This window comes from Tenrec ecaudatus, chromosome 17, assembly GCF_050624435.1.
Source record: "Tenrec ecaudatus isolate mTenEca1 chromosome 17, mTenEca1.hap1, whole genome shotgun sequence".
Taxonomy (NCBI): domain Eukaryota; kingdom Metazoa; phylum Chordata; class Mammalia; order Afrosoricida; family Tenrecidae; genus Tenrec; species Tenrec ecaudatus.
In genome coordinates, this window is record NC_134546.1 from 32,332,501 (window position 1) to 32,348,944 (window position 16,444).

The following is a 16,444-nucleotide window of genomic DNA, read 5'->3' on the forward strand; positions in this document are numbered from 1 at the left end:
CAGGGGTTATAAGTAGGAGGTATCCATGTCATAGGAAGATGTCTTAGCAGACAACATTTATTCTTTACAGAAGTGAAAAAAATAAAAATAGCTAGACCAGGAGAACAGCAGAGACATGGCATGGTGAAGCGTAAAGACTTAGCAAATACAAGACAAGAATTTCATTTTTCATTGACAGCACTTCATGCACAGATTGAAGGAATACAAAACATGCAACATATGCACTCTAGCATTCTCTTATACCTCTTGCCAGGTCTGATTTCCATTTCATTTGCATCTTGGGCATGCCCATCCTGTTGGGCAGACTGTTTTCTACCTACAGACTGTTCTCTCTGTGTCTAAAGGTATCAAGGAGAGAGGGCTCTTCTCATTAAGGGCAACATGAAAATCTGATGCTGAAATCCCCAAGATGCACTTACTTTTGGACGACCACGTGCGTGAGTTAAAAGGGTGCCCGAGCTTGTTTTAAAGAGGACTAGCAACTTAATGGGATGGGCAGAGCTTTTCTCCTTGCTTATTTTGTCAGAAAAACGGATGAACTAAGAGGGAAGGAACCGTGCGTTTACTTTGCAAGATAAATAAAAGCCTATTTTGGTCTGATAGAAACGATGTTAAATATAGCTTAGCTAACCAATGCTGAAGCTCTCATGGAGTATACTTTATTTTTCTCAAAACATAGTAAGCTTGAAAGGGCAATTAATATAATGCCTACACATAGTCCTGGAGATCTTACTGACTACATTTCCCCTTCCTTGTGTAATTTTACTCGTAATTAAAAAAGGCTACTTACGACTGCCCTTTTCTTCGCTGGATGGTAAGAAAGGGTTTATCTAGTTCTTAATCTTGGCTCGTAATAAATTGAAAGATCCATAGCTAGATAGAGCACAACCTCCACATTCTTTTAATTCATTACTCTCTTTTACTCAACCTTGTGAAGCTTAGAAACAGAGTCGATTCCGTCCGACTGTCATAGACAATGTCACATTCTTTGCAGCCCTCGCAGAGTTCAACAGTGAGCAGCTTCCTCCTACCCATTCCTGTCATTTTATTTTTCTTCTTCTAGGAATTAACCACCTCCTTTTCCATAAAAGACAACAGCCATATTGCGGGGGACAGGGGACTGAAGAAGAGGAAAACAGAGCTCCTTCCACACAGAGGGGGAGAAATCTTAGCTGAAGGGCCCTTGGCTCTGAATGGAATTTTCCAAGTAGGCAAAATTGGTCAAATGAAGACCCATCATGCTCCTTGGTGAAATATATGGGTCTCCCCACCCTCTCACTCACAAGACCCCAAAGATGGAGCTAGCTCTCCCTTTCACCCCGGTGATTTCAAAACACCCTGAGCTCCCAATTAGCAAGTTTAGCAAATAAGGGACGCTAAATCCATGGAACAAGATAATTTGAAAGCTGAACCTAAAACCAAATACCCCTATTCTAGCTTTGTTTTCTTATCTGAAATGAATGAAGTCTAGATACAGCTTCCTCCCTGGTTTTCTGACTCACTGTGGGTGTAGCTCTGTGCAAAAACACGTGAGTGTGAATAGTGTGTGTGTGAGAGTGTGTGAAAGAGAGAGAGAGAGAGAGAGAGAGAGAGAGAGAGAGAGAGAGAGAGAGAGAGAGAGAGAGAGAGAGAGAGAGAAGAGAGAGGGAGAGAGAGAGAGAGAGGGAGAGGGAGAGGGAGAGGAATAGAGAGAGAGAGAGAGAGAGAGAGAGGGGAGAGGGAGAGGGAGAGGGAGAGGGAGAGGAGAGAGAGAGAGAGAGAGAGAGAGAGAGAGAGAGAGAGAGAGAGAGAGAGAGAGAGAGAGAGAGAGAAGAGAGAGAAGAGAGAGAGAGAAGAGAGAGAGGAGAGGGAACAAACGGGGAAGGAGGGCACATTCTTGCTGAGGCCCTTCCCAGTTGCTCCTCATTTTCCTTAAGAAGGTCACACAGATGTGCAGATGCAGGATTATGGATGTTCAATAGCTCATATTGGAGATCCTCAAACCATGCCTTTAACCAGATGTAATCAGAATCTAAGGCTGGCTCCTCCAGGCAGCATGTCTGCCTGTCTTTATGACATCTGTCATTTTTTTAAGCTTCTTCCACTACACCTCCCACTAATATCCTTTTCTCGTTAGTCTTTACACCTCCCGCAGGATAAAGTTTGTACCAGCAGTCCTCGGTTGATAAACCTCTTCCGTTCCTAAATCTGTCTTTAAGTCGAATTACTTTAAAACAGTTAGATTTGGTTCCTATCTAAGATCAGCTAGTTAAATGTCTGTGTTTGTGAGGAATATACCTTTCTATGCATAAAACACATTAAAGAAACATTAAATGCACTAACATGCCCAGATAGATAAAAATAGATAAAAACATAATAGTACATAGCAATAGTAACATAATGACTAGGTTTTGATGTTCTCTGAAAAGCAGCACCAATTTGTTATTAGAAACCACTGCATGTACTTCAAATTTTTAATATAATAGGATTTTTTGAGGGGAGTGGGTCCCCCTGAACTAAGGGCAGTACAGTAAATCAGCTGTTTGTAACCCAAGGACTGACTACTGTTAAATTCACAACCACTAGTGGCTAACAGGAGAGGTAGAGAGAGAGAGAGCCAAAGATACAGGCAGGATGGGGAGGGAGCTTGGGGACGCTGGGGGGGGGGGGTGGTAGTGGTAAATCACCCATATTACAGAGCGCAGAGCTGGAGTGTCTTTTTAATGACTGCAGACAGCATGTACACCACCCTCTTCCCCCCACCCAAAAAAAATCCCGATTTGAATATCTCTGATCTCAATCCAACCACTGCCACTTTGGTCTGGAGAGGGAAATACGAACTGCCATCCCAAACCGTTCATCAAATAGTCAACCGAATAGATGTGGAGGAGGGGGTGGGGGATAAAGAATTATAGATGCACAGATACTGCATTTCCACAGCGTCGCCTGGGTGGACTTGGGTTCTGAAAAAAGGACTGTCCAGCCACAAGCCCTCCCTCTTCTTCATTAAGGAGGAGCCAAGAAGGATAGCCTCACTCCACAGAACCCACACCATTTCCCCAGCAGCCAGCAAAGCCCGAGAGGCGGATAAAGCAGCTGTAAAGTTCCCCTGGAATCTCTTTGGGGAAAAGATGCCTGGGTGTGCAGAATCCCCAAGGAACCCCAAGGCATCCAGCCAAGGGACTTGGACCCTTCAGCCCACCTCCCTCTCCTGTCCCCTGGCCCTGGCCACACCTCCCTCCTCTCTGCAGTCGCGGTGGAGGAGCACTGGTGCTTGGGGAACTCGGTGTCCGCCAGGAAAAAAAAAGGGGGGGGGGGTTCTTTAAGTGTGGCCCTGGGGAAGACCCCAGAGACGATCGGTCGGAGGGAGCCCCGCGAAGGGGAGCCCAGTGGGTGGGCACGCCTGGCTCCCCGAGATTCCGGGTGGCTTTAGCCCTTGGCACCCCGAGGGTGGGAGCCCAGCCGGTGCAGGGCGCAGCATCTTTCCATAGCAGCCCTGCCTTCCTCCAGCAGCCAGCCGTGCCAGCCGGGCACCCCGCTGCCCAGCCTTGCCAGCCCCAGCACTCCCCCTCCCCGGTCAGCGCGGACCCCTCCGACACCGTGCGGAGACAAACCTTACGCCCCTGGACACACAGCCCAGTGCAGAGCCCCCCGTCTTTGGCCGAAAGAGGGGAGTACAGCCCGGGATAGTTCGCCCGGGGACCGGCTCCCCGGTGCGTGCTCACCAGCCGCTCCTACCTGGCTGCAGGGCAGAGGAAATGGGCTCTTCCCGGGGCTGGCAGGCTACGGGGGAATCCGCCAAGCTCCCGCCTCCTAAGGCGCTCTGGGCTGGGACGAGGTGGCTCCCATCTTCTCCCGGAGACACAAAGCTCGGCCGCGGCGGGCGGACTCGCGAGCAGGAGCGGCGGCGGCGGGCAGCCGGTGCGCGCGAGCGGGAGGCAGGCGCGCGGGCCGGGCGGCGGGGAGGGCCGGGGCCAGGCGGCGCGCGCGCTCCCTCCCGCGCACACCCGCCCGCCCGCCCGCAGCCTCGCACTCGCTCACACGCGCGCTCGGCCCCGCCGTCCGCGCCACGGCTGGCGGAGAGCTGGCTCCCCGGGCCCGGCCCGGCGGCGCCCTGGGCTCCCCGCGGCTCCGGCCCGTGTGGGTCGGGAGCGCGGAGAGCGGGCGGAGCCCTCAGGGTCGCGCAGCCCCGGCCGCCCGCGGGGAAGGTGGGTGGCTGGCTGGAGGGCTCGCAGGCCCGCAGTGCGTGGTGGCCTGGCGCTCGCGCTGGCCCAGGCGCCCAGCCGGTCCACGACACATGGAGACCAGCGCTGCAACTTTTCCTGGGGACAGCCCCAGCCTCAGCCTCAGCCCCAGCCCCAGCCTCAGCCCCAGCCCCAGCCTCCCCTGCTCGAGTCTCACCTCCCCAATGTGTCATCCAGATTCGCCTTTCCTCTTCCACTTTCTATCTCCCCAGCTCATGGGGGAAGCTTTCTTCTAGCAAGGCGAGCTGGGCATGCGGGAGCGGTGCTTGTGAACCCCACGTTTTTCCTGCATCTCAGACTGCCTGCTAGATGCTGACACATGCAAATAAGGAGGCATGGGGGGCGGGGGGGGGCGGTCTTCCCTAGCCCAGAGGAATGATTTTTCTGAGTTGGTATTCCCCTCAAAGATTGCAGCTCACCTGGGAATAAAAACCAAGGGGCTGGTCGGTGTGAAAGGCATACCGTTTTTAAACTACAGAGGAGTAAAAACCAAGCATTAAGGTTGCGCTGGGAGCGACCTAATGCAGCAATCTACGAACCATTCATCGGCCTTTCCAAGAGAAGCATTATCATTGCCAATGCATCACTTCCCTATAATTAATAAAGGAGCAGCATTGCACTAGGCCCCTGCTCTCTTGACAGCTCATTCATCCTTACAAATCCTTAATGACTTGGCAGCAGGAAAGGCTAGAGCTACTGTGGAGTTCACCAGTCCCCAAACCTGGCTGCACACCACACTCACCTGGAAAGCTCCTAAACAAACAAACACACACACCAGATTTTAGCATCCCCTCTTAAGACTCTGGCACATTAGGTTTCAAATGAGGCGCCGTTTTTTAAATCATGTAAGTAATAGTGCTGTGATTTGCCAAGTGTGTGTGTGTGTGTGTTGTGTGGTGTGTAAGGTTGCTATAGATAGAGAGAAGGGCGATGCAGTAGTCTAGAAACAAAATGACCTTGTTGTGTAAAATCCCCCCTCCTCCCTCCACTTCCCACCCCCCAGTACTTACAGGGCAGCTCTGTGAGCCAGGCCTCAGAAGAAGAGCCCCCCGGCTTTGAGAAACCCCCCACTCTCCATGAGGCTAAGAGGAGGCATGGAAGGAGGAACCCTTCTCCAGCCCTGTGGCAGTGGCTCTCAACTCTGCTGCACCTCAGGAGCACCAGGGACCTATTAAAATCCCCAACGCTCAGCTCAGGCCACACCCAGACTGATTGAATCTGAATCTGGACTTAGGGTGAAGGTAGAGGATTTGGAGTGGGACATAGGAGTTTGGCATCATAGTTGTGTTTGTGTGTGTGTGTGCTTTCTTTTTTTTTTATTTTGGTTTTTGTTCTGTTTTGTTTTAAGTTCTGGATGATTCCACTGTGCAACCAAGATTGAAAACCACTGATCTCGGCCAGTATTTCTCAAACACAAATGGGAATACAACTCACCTGGCAAGGAAGATTCTTACTCAAGGAAATCTGCATTTCAAACCCACTTCTATGGGGTGCTGCTGGTGTCTGAACGAGGACCACACGTGAAGAGCCAGGGTCTGTGTGGTCCATCTAGTGGCCACGGACACTTACTCAGCTTGTCAGAGAAAACGGAGCCTTTTCTAGTCTAGTACATTCCCAAGAATTGCCCTTTTCTAAGAACTGGTTTCCCCTTTACTTGTGATCCCTTACCTTTTCTTGTAAGCTACTCTCCATGGAAACTTACGGGTCCTTTGCATTGACTAGTAACTGAGCAGACTGACACTGTGAGGAGACAGAGAAGGCCACTGACTGATCGGGTGCCCTCTGCCCTAAGTGGCTTAGGGGTTCGTGTTACAGGGAGTGTGAGAGGCAGGCATTTGACAGGCACCCCAAAAAAGGGGGCTCGGACAGAAACATGACCTGACTGCCATTTGCATGCCACTGAGAAAGACATAGAAAGAAAACAGCCACTCAGGAAATAGGACAAAGCTAAATGAAGGACCTGCATAAAAGACTCAAGTAAAAGTTAGTTTGAACTACACTTCACTGTCACACACACTGTCTGGGAAGCGTGTGTCCCATTCCTATAGGTGACCACTTATGGAAAGCTCTGACTATCGTGAGAGCATGTGTATGACATGAGTTGAAGAGGCCTGCTCTGAAAATGTTCACCTTCCAGTGATGCCCAAAGTCCATCCGTGGAGCAGCCAAGAAAGCAGTAAAGATTTCTCGGTGGCCCTCCTCATTCCTCCCATTTCTAATCTAGACAGGTATGTAAATTAATTTGGGTGCCTGGGAAATTTACCCAGGAGCCTTAAAATACCACCTTGTGCCTAGTGACTTGGCCCCCATTTGGATTTGGCTCAGGTCCTGAGCACTTGCTTTTCATTGCCTTTCATTTCTCATTAAATGCATCCTCATAGAGCAGACAGTCAGCTCCCTCCTATGTTCTACATGACTGGATTTTTATTGCGAGCGTTATCAAAGGCACCATCATTGGGAGAAGGCTGTGGGAGACTGCTCTAAGTTGTAGGTAAGAAAATAGCTGCCGGCTTTGGTCTTGGAAAAAAGAACTCTCTTAGGAAGGCAGGGAATGATCTACATTCCAGCAGCAATGGGTTTCTTAATTCTGTTCGAGTGTAGTGATTAGAAATATGGTTATTCTTTGCTATTCAATGAAGGTAGTGTAGCGTCGAGGTTTACTAGGCACCAAAGAAATATACCTGGGTCATGTAAACCGTTCATGCTCCTGTTTGCTAACTGAAAGTTGGGAGATTTGGGTCCACCTTAGAGATTCCTTTGAAGAAAGAGTGGTTGTACACTCCTGAAATTCAGCCATTGAAAAGCCTGTGGTGCACAGGATTCAACTCTGACACAGATTGGGCAGGGTGGGGAGGGGCTGTGAGTTAGAATCTAGGGTAAATGATACAGGGAGATGAGCAAGATTTGATACATTATAAAGATAATTTGGGTATTCCTGAATAGCTTCCTGACAAACTTTCATGAGATCCTAACTAACCAACCAACCAACCAACCAACCAACCAACCAACCAACCAACCAAGTGCCATCCTTCAGGGTAGAGCAGACTTAACCCCTAGGATTTCGAAGGATGGTGATCTTCCCAGGAGAACGCAGCCTCATCTTCCTCCCACACAGTGGCTGGTGGAGTCACAAGGCTGACTTTTCGGTTAACAGCCTGACTCACATCAAACTACACCCACTGGGCTCAGGTAGGGGATTTGTGGGTCCACTCATTTTCAGAATTAGGACCTGATTCTTGTATCCCATCCTCATGCTGGATTACCCAACAGAAAAACCAAATATGTGTTCAGCAGCACCCAATTGATTTTTTATAGGAATAGTTTCTCAAAATCACAACATGATAATGATTGCAGGATTGGGAAAATAAATCCTTGGCTGTAATATTTATTAGATACTGCATGGCACAAGTGTCTTTGGCCTTAGAATTACATAGGGCAGGGGTTTAACAGCACCATTTTTGCTCCCTCCTCAGTGCTGTATCCTTACATGGCTCGGTGAGCCTCAGCTCATTTTCTCACCTGGAGGCTCAGTGGCATATTACTGTCCATGGAAGCAAAAAGCCCTAGAGCATCTACAAGTTGGCCAGGAGTGACGCTTCCTAAACCAAACCCACTGCCACTGAGCCAATTCAGACACACTCAGTGACCCTGTGACAAGGTTTCTGAGACTATAACTCTTCATGAGAACAGAGAGCCTCATCTTCATCCCATCTTCAAATCCCAGATGGAGAATTTGAACATTGGACCTTGTGCTTAGTAGCTTAACTCACTGCTCCACCTGAGCAGCTGTGGCGGCGGCTGCTTCTTCTTCCTCTTCTTATTTTTATTATTACTTTATTGGGAGATCTTACAAATACTATAACAATCCATCATTCAATTAGATCAAGTGTAACTGAACAGTTACTGCCACCATCATTTTCAAAACATTGTCTTTCTTCTTTAACAATTTAACATCAGCTCCCTTTATTCCCTCCCTCTCATATCTACCTCCTATGAACCCCCATTGTTATATTATATATTATTATATTTGCCTTATTTTACACCATTCAATGTATCTGTTCACCTAAATTGCTATTCCTTCCCCTCGAGTGGGATTATACAGTCATTCTTGATATCAGCTCCCCCTCCCCCATCCACTCCTTTCCCATACCCTCAGGGAATCATTACTATTTCGGAAGGGTTTATCTATCTTGGATTTCATGCATCAAAAGATCTTAATCACACAAATGAACATCCGTAGGTCTAACAAAATGAATGAAGTAAAACTAAGACCATAATAGTAAAGGGAAGAAATCTTAAAGAACTAGAGGCTAGTCATGTGTTTCCTCAAAGCATCCTGCACATATCATCCCTTCTGTATCAAGCTTCTTAACATTAATCATTTTCCCACACTCAGCAAGCTCACTGCACACATTTAGTCCTTTGGTTTTCTTTATTGCTGCTGTCTTTGTTCCGGAGATGATTGGAGGCATTTTCGTTGGTTCCTGAGTGTGACTGCCCTCTCCCGGGGATCATTCTCCTGCATGCCTCCTAACTTCTGTGTCACTTTCATGGTCAGAGAACACTTCCAAGTAAGTGTGTCCTGCTACTGTGCAAAAGTCCACAGCACAGTCACAGCCTTCTCACGACACTCATAGATACAACCCATCACTTGGATACCCCATCACCATGGGGATGCCCACTCCTTAAAGTTGCCAAGGATTTTGTCAAAATTTGGGGGCATCAAAGACTTAGGTCAATTACTTTTAAAATGTCTGTCTTTTATAACATTAAGGGAATGTCTAATAGGTCTCCTACTACCTTAAGGTCAATGATTTGTCAATGAAAGGATCATTATTTCGCGTAACTGATGAGTAAAAAACAAAGATCAGCAGACTGGTTAAGAGTCAGGGCTTTGGAGTCAGAATTCCAGCGCTGGCTGCATTACCCTCGTCAAGTATCACAAGCATTCAGAGTCTCAAAATCTGTGTCTGGAAAACTAAGTGGTAAAATTTATCCTAAGGACTTGTAGTAGAGATAAACATTATATAACTTGCTTGTCATCGATCCTGGCAATTACTTAATCTATTGTATTGTCATTATTATTATGCATAAAGTTCCATAAAAATGATGTGGTTGGGAGGTGCCTTCAAGTCACTCCTGACTTACATCGACTCTATAGACAAAAGAACAAAGTCCTGCACCATCCACACAATCATGTTGAAGCCCATTGCTGCAGCCCTTGTGCCAACTCAACTCCTGGAGGGTGTTCATTCTTTTCACTGCCCGTCTACTTTACCAAAAATGATGTCCTTTTCCAGGGACTGATTTTTGGAAATAAATTTTTAGGCTTTACTTCCTAGTCTGTCTTGGTCAGTGTAGATTCCGTGTATCAACTTGGCTAGGCCACGATTCACGATTCTCAGTATTATGTAATCATTCTTCATTTTGTGATCTGATGAAAGGGAAGTTTGGGGGTGTCGCCGCATCCAATATATATGGACCTGTGACAAAACCTGTATGTGTTGATCTGGCCTCTGGCTCATCAAGTCTGAGGTTGCAGTTCTTGGGATGTGAGCCTGCAGCTTGTTACCCAACCTCCATCCTTCGGAGACACCGGTTCCACAACCTATGAGCCAACAGCCTTGGTCTGACCTACTGATCTGGGGTTCTTCAACCCCTATAACAACTTGTGTCAGAAGAAGCCTCCCGCTGGAAGCCTGACCTATGGGTTTGAGACTTACCAGCCGCCGCCACCACAACCATGAGTCTATTTTAAAAAAATAAATCTCTCTTCCTTGCTTTCTCAATATATATATTTCTACTCCACTATTTTTCCTCCTTTCCAGAGGAGAAAATCTGAAAAAAACCTTAAAACCTGTTCAACATCAGAGCGGCGACACCCAGGCCTCCGTCGGAAGATGGATGGTGGAGGCACATGCAGTTGATTAGCAAGAAATGGAAAATGAATCTCCCAAATGGGCACTGAAAAATCAGAACTAACTGCCATTCCGGTAAATTCTGATTCATAGTGACCTCTATAGAACAGATTAGAACAATGCCTCAGGGTTTCTGAAACTAAATTTTAATAGGAGTAGAAAGTCCTTCTTTCTCCCATGCTGCATCTGTTCCTTCACATGGGCAGAGAAAGCAAGAATGCTACCAACGGGTCACCAGTGCGGCTCTGCCTATTAGGGCTGTGTATAACCAAGCTCTCTTGTCATTGATATTGACCATGCTACTACTTTCTTACATAACATTGGAAATCATGAAGAAATCAATGAAGAAGGATGCTACTTTCTGCAGCACAAGAATGTGCACCTTCTGGATCAGGAAAGAAACTGCGTGGGTGCTTACTGATTCTCTGAGTACAAAGCTTGATCGAGGGATGCCACCTTCTTCTCTGGTTCAAAGCAATTCCTTTTCTGTGGGTCATAGTGGCAACTGGATCTCAGGCTTATCGAAAGCTTCTAATAAGAGAGTCATTTTAAGCACAGTCCACAATGGCTTGACACACTGCTTTTATTAACAGGGGGCCTTATCTGTAGGGCATAAATTCTTCACTAAAGTTCCACGCACTGTCCTTAACACTGAGCCAAGGACTCACCATTGATCGCGCACGGATGAACCCCATGGGTGCTCTGTACCAGGTAGTTGTTCCTCACAATCCAGTTCTGAAATGATGCGCCTGAGAGAATGTACTCCAGCATTTTCAATAAATCTCTTTTCTAAGACATTGTCTATGATGTATAGCTCCCTCATTGCATCTTCAATTGCCGGTACTGATTAGGATCTTCTGAGGACGGCCAATGTGTTTCAGTGGTTACTGCTCAGGCAGCAGCCCTGGAAAGTGGTCCAATGTTACTGAAAGGAGGATAAAGTGAATTTATGGGTGTCATAATATATGGTTTTAGTGATGCTGAATCTACTACTACTAGAGGAATCTGGAAATAATAAAATGATATGGTCTTTTTTCTTTAGAAAGTCTTTCTCCTGTAACATGACTGAAAGTGATTATAGTAGTCAGGAGCAAGTAAGAGTCAGGAAATACACTTTCCATTTCTCTTTATGTTATGATACCATAATGGCACCCACACATGATAAAGCAGCTTTTTGATTGGTTTCAGAATTTTGGGAAACCCAAATCAATGATAGTAAAAATTGTTTGTGCATTCTATAATTTAACTTTTATATAAAATGTCTCAATAAACTTGTCAGAAGAACTATGATTAGTCTTATTGTATAGATTTAGAAGAACTGGGCAGAAAGGATTGAGCAACTCGATCGGCATCAGCTAGGTTCCGTTAAAAATGAACTCTGGTACAGACACACAAAGAAATACTATGCAACTTTAAGGAATAAAGATGAATCTGAAAAAAAAAACAAACTCATGACCTGGATGAACTTGAATGCCCTTCTGTTGAGTAAAATTACTCAATCACAAAAGAGCAGATAATGTATGAAAACCACTATTATTAAAAATTTATTGTAGGTTTTCACCCTAAAAGAAACAGACTTTTATGGTTACAGGCAGAAGAAAAAGCAGTGGATGTCACAGGGTAGAGGGTATATTGGTTTGTTAATTTAGGTGAAGGGGGAAACAATACTCAACAAGAGGGAGATACACAAATATAATGGAACTGGAAGGACATTGGAACGTTTTATGAATTGTTGAAGGTAAAACTGATGATATGCTCTGTAAGCCTTCTTCTAATTTACTATTAAAATTATTTTTTAAAGGCTGAAGCCCAGATCCTGTCCCCAGAGATTATTTTTATGACCTTAACATGAAGCCCAAGGACTTAATTCTGTTTTGTTTTCTATACTCTCATTCATCGCTGGGAATGGGAAGTAGTGTAGTTTCTGTGGCGAACCCTCCATGCTGCCTCAAAAAGCGACAGAAAGAACCATCATATGACCCAGCAGGCTCACTCCAAAAAGGATACACCCAGGAGAACTGAAAGCAGAACAAAGGGGAACTTGCAGAGGATGCTCCTGGCAGCAGGGCTGACAATAGCCAAAAGGCGGAAACAAAGAAAACACCCACCAACAGATGAGCAGAGAACACAATAGGGTACTTACAACAATGGAGTATTACTCAGCCATAAAGAGAAATGAAGTTCTAATACATGCTATGACAGGAATCAACCTGTAAAACCGATGATGAATGAAGTAAGTCAGATATCAAACATGAAATAGAGCTGGGCTTCTATTCACTGCCGTCCGGTCAATGATCACTCATGACAACCTATAGTTCGGGCTATAACTGCCCCCTGGAGTTTCCGTGACAGTAGCTCTTTACAGGAGTAGAAAGTCTGATCTTTTCCCCCAAGGAGGGAAACCGTATCTTTTTCCTCAAGGAGTTGGCTAGTGGTTTCAGATCACCAACCTTCCAGATGACAGCTCGATGTATGACCACTATGCAAGCAGGGGTCCTCCCACTTCCCTCTGCCACCTGCAATATTGGTATTTTAAGAGAATTTTAAAATAGGGACTTTGCGGGGGGAAATGTGGGGGAACTTACCAATGTTTGAGGGCTTGCTTCAGAGTTTTTAAGTGGCTTAAGCTGATGATTTTAACTCACCCAGCAAAGCTAGATTGGGAGATAGGATCAACAAGGTACAATTCATGGCCTACAGGGTCTCCGACTGTGTGGTTGACTATTTGGTCCCAAGCATTTAGAATAGTTCGGGATATTTGGAATGTGAATGAGTGACATATATGTTGGATCGTCTAAGGGAAAAGATAGACTAGTTATCGTCGGAACTAAGCTCTTTGGCTGCCGTCCAGGGTGGACTTAATATCAGTCATGAGTGTGGTTGTAATGCAGATCCTAGTTAGCCCTGCCATCGCCATGTCTTCACTGACAGTCCTGCTTGGACACCTGCTCAGTGATGACAGACAGATTGCCTGTGACACTGTAGGAGGTTGGCCCCTCAGATATGACAGCGTGATCAAGCCTCCAAGATATCCCTTTAAGCTGATCCTGTGTCAGATTTCTTAGGAATTCCCTTTAAGCTCTTGCCTCACCCAGTTCATAAACAAGTCGGAGAGCGTTGAATCACGCCTTTCATGAGAATTATACTTACCGTTTCATCTATTATTTCTTAAATATAGTGCCCAGGAGCTTCCTGGTAAGTTCAAAATTGGTCAATTAATTTGGCAGTAGTTTCAGAATACGTCTAAATCCAGGAGAGATAATTTGAATTGAGTTCAGCCCAAGACTGCTCCCTGTGAAATGGAGATGAGACATACTTCCACTTTCTAACCCCCAGCACTGTCTATTATAAGGTTGCATCTGACAATCTTTTGCTATCACCACACAGAACACACAGACCGGCCTTACAGTTGTGTGGTGTCTTAAGGAAGTCATAGGGTACAACTCAAGATCTGGATCAGAAGCATGTAGGTAAAGTATAGAACCCACAGCCGTTAAGTCAATTCTAATGCACCATGCCCCATCTAAGGGGTTCCGAGTCTGAAAGTTTTTATGGAAGCTGATAGCCTCATCTTTCTCCCAAGGAGTGGCTGAGGGGTTTGAACTGCCGATCTCAAGGTTACAGCCCAATGCCTAACCCACAGCCACCTCGGGGTTGCATAAAGTCTGCAACACTGCTCTGAAATGAAGAAGACATGCCTCCTTTCTTCAATGCAGGGCCGCTCTCTCAGATCCTTTGTGTTAGCAAGTCTCTCTATTGTGCAAGCCTCCTTTTAGTGCAGGTCTTCCCTCAGCCCCCTGAGGACCAACCTTGTGGTACTTACATAATCTGGGGTCAATTTGAGGATTCAGAGCGAAAGGGTGAAGCAGTTCATAGCCAGTGAGGTCTCTGTGTAGGCATGGCCTTCTCCCGAGGATTCTGGGAACTCCTGTATTCCTCTTTAGAGGCAGGAGACACATTCTCTCTCTTGTTTCCCTCCCTGGGAGACATTGCAGCTGACAAGACACATGGAACTATACTAGTGCCCTGAGCTGGAGAAACCATGTGGAGACCCCTGCCAGTGCTGAGATGCTCACACCGCCACTGGATCCACAAGACTTTCCACCCATTGACCTGTAATTGTCATGACTTCAGCATCATTGCATGTGTTTCCTAAATCTGAAGAGGAATTGATAGATTGGTTTCAGACATATGGACTAATACCGGACTTACAGACTTGATCTGGACTGACCTGGAAGGTTTTCTCAATATTCAATTGCTCTTGTATGTAAAGCTCTTTCGTATGCACATATAAGTGTCTGTGCATGTGCTTCTGGAATCTAACATAGACCTTCTCTCTGACCCTTCAAGACATGACTCTGCTTCTAGCCTCTCTCTACTAGTAACTGACCTAGCACTTGGCCAATGTAGCAGTTTTGTCCCACTCTGAGCTGTATGCCTAGCCTCGGGCCTCTGCTATCATCACTGGCTCCAGTAAGGCCCCTTCTGGGCCTGTTATTCCGACTCCACCGTAGAATTTCTTCTGGAGCTCCTGGCATCATTGTCTTGCTTGTTTCAGTTTCTGCGTCACAGCTCTTTTAGGGGATCCCTTTCCTCCTGCTTTTGGCTCCTTTCCCCTTTCTTCCTTCTGCTTCTGTCTGCCAGCTCCCATGGGGTTGGCTGCACATATAAGCAAACTCTATTTCCATATATGACCCTCCACCAGGGCTACTAAATGACTAATCCCTTCTCAGTAGGCCACAGGCACTTCATTTGCATAGTAAACTTTAATGACTTCATTTGCATAGGCTATAGTCATGGCAAAGGGTCCTGGTGGCACAGGAAATTAAGCATTAGAGTGCTAACTGAAAGGTCCACGGTTCAAACCTAGCAGCTGCTCCATTAGAGAAAGATGAGGCACTCTGCTTCCATAAACATTTAGTGTCAGAAATCTTATGGGGTGATTCTGCTCTGTCCTGTGGGATTACTATGAGTCAGAACGGAGTCACTGGAGCGTTTTGTTTTATAGTCACTCCGTTTGCACAGTGTGTTGACCAGTCCCTGCAGAGTGCATACAGATCACAGGGCAGGCTAGGATGAGGGCCAACCCAAATGATGACCACACAAATGGTTTACAGCTTGCCCAGAACAATCCATCAAGCTGGGCAAAAGTCTTACCAAACGCTCTGTAATAGAAAACCGCAGTGAAGGTAACTCACAGGGCTGTAGGGAGAACATCGCACAAGCGGTTTGTCCAGAGAACCAAGGAAGTCTTTCCCTCCACACTCATTAAGAAATTCTATATTCAAGGCAAAACCACTGTCAAGAGCAGAAACAAAAAGGAGCCCGTTAAAAACAATCATATGATTTCACTGGTTCATCCATCCCTCCAGGTACACATTCACAAATGTACCAGGGGGCTTCAAAGAGGTTGTGGGAAAATTCCATTATCATTTAACTCCATGTTTCCCTGAACATTTGGGAGCCCTCTCGTATACGAGCTGATGCACTTCTGAAAAGTCAGTCACTAAAAACCAGATGGAGCGAACTTCTACCCCGACAGACGGGTCACCATGAGCTGACGTTGACGCTGCAGCTGAAGGTTGGGCGGATGGCCTAGACACAGACCCGCCATTGGAAAGACAACAGGGACCAACCTGAGCATGTTCTGACACTTAAATTCTCATCTGGAAAAAAAAACAAAACTAAGCAAAAACAACAACACGCAGAATGACATAAATACCTTGGCGCACACTGGGAAATCCTGTCGAGATAATGCTATGTAAAGCAAGCAGGCAAGGAAAGTGGGATAGAGCGGTGTGGGGCCAGCACTGGTTTAGGGTTCAGTTTCACAGGGAATCAGGTCAGGATTTCCTAGTGACATCGTCAGCCCTTTGCCGAGTGCGCTAAGCAGGTAAATCGATATAGGATGCTATCGTCTCTGTTGGATATTGTGTTTCTACCCTGAATTGAGTTGCTTTCAGGAATTCTCCCCCAAAGGCAGCAGAAGTCATCCGGGGTTAGCAGCACACAGGTTATCGCATAGCCTACACCTCTGCACGTGGAGCAGGTTGCTATTATGCATATTTAAGAGTTGATGGATTTACATAGACTGCTTCCGAGGGTAGCTATATTATGGCTGCTTTTCCTCTCAAGGCAAAGGCCCATATGGCTTTCAAGGCTGCGACCTGCCCACAGCAGATTGTCAGACCTCTCTTTTGAGGGGTCTCTGGGTGAGTTTGAACCACCTACCTTCCAGCGAGCAGTTGAGGGCTTACCCATTTGTACCTTCCAGGAACTCCATTCTTATTAAGGAAACTGGTT

General features: G+C 46.3%; 1 protein-coding gene across 7 annotated transcripts in view; it reads right to left on the reverse strand.

Annotated features, from left to right (window-relative positions):
- The window catches only part of SLC8A1 (solute carrier family 8 member A1), a 438,247-nt gene that overhangs the window by 355,519 nt on the left and 66,284 nt on the right, over positions 1 to 16,444 (reverse strand). For 3 of the 7 annotated variants that reach the window (XM_075535798.1, XM_075535793.1, XM_075535794.1), the window contains exon 1: positions 3,718 to 3,923. The exons of 1 other annotated variant lie outside the window; for it this stretch is intronic. The gene's annotated coding sequence lies outside the window, so the exon portion shown is untranslated. Of the gene's footprint in view, positions 1 to 3,717; positions 3,924 to 4,380; positions 4,513 to 16,444 lie in introns of those variants that run through there. 3 more of the 7 variants (XM_075535795.1, XM_075535796.1, XM_075535799.1) reach the window with 3 other exon arrangements.